Source organism: Brassica napus, unplaced genomic scaffold (assembly GCF_020379485.1).
Source record: "Brassica napus cultivar Da-Ae unplaced genomic scaffold, Da-Ae ScsIHWf_2255;HRSCAF=2908, whole genome shotgun sequence".
NCBI lineage: Eukaryota > Viridiplantae > Streptophyta > Magnoliopsida > Brassicales > Brassicaceae > Brassica > Brassica napus.
In genome coordinates this window covers 1-4,410 of record NW_026015652.1, presented here as the reverse complement: position 1 = coordinate 4,410, position 4,410 = coordinate 1, and positions in this window count along the sequence as shown.

Here is a 4,410-nt window from a genome sequence, read left to right as displayed (position 1 = left end):
GTGCCATGATCCCAATAGAAGGAGTGGGAAAGCTAAAACTGTTTGAGAAGGACACGGCTGCCTTCTACATGCCTCAGTTCACTTCAAATCTATTATCTGTGAAGAAAGCTACCATTGATCTTGATTGTCAAGTAGTATTCAGACCTGATGAAGTGGAGTTTCAAGATTTGAAGACTGGGAGAGTCATTGGCAGAGGAGACAGCAAGAATCAGCTATATCACCTCAACTTGGCTAAGACCTCTAATCCCTTTGATTCTATTTGCTTGAGTAGTACTGCTGAGAAGATTGATAGTATTACTTGGCATGCTAGATTAGGACATCCTCATGCTCGTGCCATTGAATTGATAATCCCTAATATGTCATTCAATCACTTGAATTGTGAAGCATGCATATTAGGAAAGCATTGTAGGACTGTTTTTCCAACATCTGAGACTACTTATGAGCATTGCTTTGATCTAGTTCACTCGGATGTGTGGACCGCTCCATGCATGTCTAGAGACAGCCATAAATACTTTGTGACATTCATTGATGAGAAGTCTAAGTATACATGGCTCACATTGCTTCCATCTAAAGATAGGGTGCTAGAAGCTTTTATGAACTTCCAAGCATATGTATCTAATCAATACAATGCCACTGTGAAGGTACTGAGATCAGACAACGGAGGTGAATACATCAGCAATGCCTTTAAGAGTCATCTAGCCAAGCATGGGATTGTGCATCAGACCAGTTGTCCCTACACACCACAGCAGAATGGTGTAGCTGAGAGGAAGAATAGGCACTTGATGGAGGTTGCTAGGTCGATGATGTTTCATGCAAATGTCCCAAAACGTTTTTGGGGAGATGCTGTACAGACTGCTTGCTATCTCATCAACCGAGTCCCAACCAAGATACTGAAGAATCTGTCTCCATTTGAGGTGCTGAATAAGAGCAAGCCATTTATTGATCACCTACGAGTATTTGGGTGTGTATGCTATGTCATGACCCCAGGAGAACAGAGAAACAAGCTGGAGGCAAAGAGTACTAAGGCTATGTTCATTGGATACTCTATCACTCAGAAGGGATACAAGTGCTATGATCCTGAAGCAAGGAGAGTGATGGTATCTAGAGAAGTGAAGTTTATTGAATCAAAAGGGTATTATGAAGAAAAGGAGTGGGAAAATCTGAAGGATTTGTCTCAAGCTCCATCTGATAGAGCAACAACACTGAGGGTGATGTTGGAGAAGCTAGGGATAGGGTTATCCCAGGATCAGGAATCTGGAAGAAGAGAGTCTTCCAATCCGACTAGTGAAGCTGAAAGAGCAACTCCTCTTGATCATGAGAGGGGGAATGGAACTGAATCTCATGAGCAAGTGCAAAATCAAGAAGATTCAGGCCAGCATAATCAAGAGGTGACACAGGAAGTAGAGACTGGTGCTCAGTCTAGTGGAGATGGGCAAAGAGAGTCTACTGGCTCAGATGAGAGTGGAGAGTGGGAAGGAGATCCTAATGGTTCAAATGAGAGTGGTGCTCAATCAAGTGAAGATGGGCAAGAGCCACAAGAAGAACAAGTTCAGGAGCTAAGGAGGAGCACAAGGGTGAAGAGAGATGCTTCCAACTGGGTAAACACGAGAGTGTACTACAATGCCCAGGCTGTGGAGCATCCTTCTCAAGCCATGTGTTCCTTTGCAGAGTTTCCAGACGAGCATACAGCCTTCACAGTAAGCTTGGATGAGAGCTATATTCCAAGGACATATGAAGAAGCTATGGCTTTAAAGGAGTGGAGAGATTCAGTTGCTGATGAGTCCGGAGCCATGATTAAGAATGAAACATGGTATGAGAGTGAGCTGCCTAAAGGGAAGAAGGCAGTGACTAGTAAATGGGTGTTCACAATCAAGTTTCATCCTGATGGAAGAATAGAGAGGCGCAAGTCTAGGTTGGTGGCAAGAGGATTTACTCAGACATATGGTGAGGACTATGTTGAGACCTTTGCTCCTGTGGCTAAACTTCATACTATCAGGATTGTATTATCTTTAGCTGTGAATCTTGAGTGGGATTTGTGGCAAATGGATGTGAAGAATGCATTCCTTCAAGGAGAGTTAGAAGATGAAGTATACATGCATCCACCACCAGGTCTTGAACATCTAGTAAAGAAGGGTAATGTGTTGAGGTTGAGGAAAGCTATCTATGGTCTCAAGCAGTCTCCAAGGGCATGGTACAACAAGTTGAGTACTACACTGAATGGGAGAGGGTTCAGAAAGTCAGAATTGGATCACACTCTCTTTACCCTAACCACCTCATCTGGTATTGTGGTGTGCTTGTGTATGTGGATGATATCATCATCACAGGCAGTGATAAGGAAGGTATTAAGGCTACAAAGGAGTATCTCAAGGCAAGCTTTGAAATTAAAGACTTGGGGGAAATGAAGTATTTTCTTGGGATGAGATATGCAGATCAAAGGAAGGATTGTTTATGTCCCAAAGGAAGTATGTGATTGATCTCTTGAAGGGAGCAGATGCCTATGGAGGAAAGACAGCCAAGATGCCAATGGAGGATGGTTACAAGGTTCCACGTGAGGGGGAGATTGAGGATAGCAAGCCGTTCCATGATCCTAAGCTATATAGGAAGCTGGTGGGGAAGTTGATTATCTTACCATTACTAGACCTGATGTGTTTTGCGGTGAATCAAGTCAGTCAACACATGCAAGTTCCTAAGGAGCACCATTGGCGGATGGTGGAAAGGATCTTGATGTATCTGAATGGAACTACTGGTCTTGGAGTATGGATGGGATGTAACAAGAGTACTGAGGTTGTAGGCTACTGTGATGCAGATTGGGCTGGAGACCGAGCAGACAGAAGATCAACCACAGGCTATGTACATTCATTGGTGGTAACTTAGTCACTTGGAAGAGTAAGAAACAGAAGGTAGTGTCTTGCTCCAGTGCTGAGGCGAGTATAGAGCAATGCTGAAGCTTACAAATGAGCTAGTGTGGATAAAAGGGATTTTGAAGCATCTAGAGATTATTCAAGCAACGCCAATGACAATGCATTGTGATAATCAAGCAGCTATCCACATTGCATCTAATTCTGTGTTCCATGAGAGAACAAAGCACATTGAGTTGATTGTCACAAGGTGAGGCAGATGATGATTCTTGGAGTGATTCTACCTTGTTATACTCGGAGTGAGGATCAGTTAGCAGATGTGTTCACAAAGGCAGCAAGGCAAAAGACAATGGAGTCCATACACATCAGGTTAGGACTCATTGATCTCTCGCCTAAGGACTAGTCTATACACTCTCCTGATCATGTGATCTCTACTCTTCCTCATTAAGGTTTTGTCCCAATGGGTTTCCTTAATGAGGTTTTAATGAGGGAGATCTCATGGTTCTTCCAAGCTTGACTTGTTTCACATGGTCAAGCTTGAGGGGGAGTGTTGAGATAAGAGAATAAAGTGTTTGGATGAGGAGATGAAGAGTTGATACATGGATAGAGGAAGGGATTTGGAGCAGGTAGTAACTTTGGAGATTTACCACAGTAACTTTTTGTTTACTGTGGTAACTAAGTTAAAAGACTTGGGGAAGTTACCCTGCATCCATTGAGAGTGAGTGTAACACGACAGGAGGAGTCTGGATAAGCAAGGAGGAGTTTGGATAAGGTCTGGTCAAGGGAAGCGAGGCTTTAGACAGGCTGGCACCAGTGGAAAGCTAAAGCAAGATACCCAGCAGTGAGGGAACCTTATTGGCTGGTTTGAATAAGGCATCTTTGACTACACATGCTTCTTATCCTAAACTAGACTGAACCTGGACGAAAATATGTATCTCTAATCTATATATGTTGTAAACTCTCTCATTAATCAAGCTAATGGAGTTTTGAGTCTCTCTCTCTCTTGTTCTTAATCTCCAATCTCTTTAATTCTCAGATTAAACTTAATCACTCTTTAAATCACTAAATCTATTAGAAGTTATCCCATTTTTCAAAGAAGTGGGGATTTCCAGTTCCCTTTTTGGAAATAGCACACGCCCCCCCTTGTTCGTCGTTCCCAATCAATACCAGGATCAATCCCTCCCATCAATTTAAAAAACACACATGTTAGAAGCTTGATTTGGATGCATAAAGTGCGTGGAGAATATAACCAGGAAGTGAAATAAAATCTCATAGGAGTTGGATTAAGAAGTTATCCCACTTTCAAATCAGGTGATTCCGAGTTTCTAGTTTGTGGAATAGCACCGCTTTGTCGTTCTTACATCAAAAAACAGGATTGATATCACTTTGTAAGAAGTTGATTTGGCTTTACATAAAGTGGTGGAGACTTACCAGGACGTTGAAATAAATCTCATAGGAAGTTGTGCCTAAGAAGGTTTATCCGGACTTCAAATCAGGTGATTCAGTATTCCAAGTTTGGGAATAGCACAGCTTTCTCGTTCCAATCAAAAAA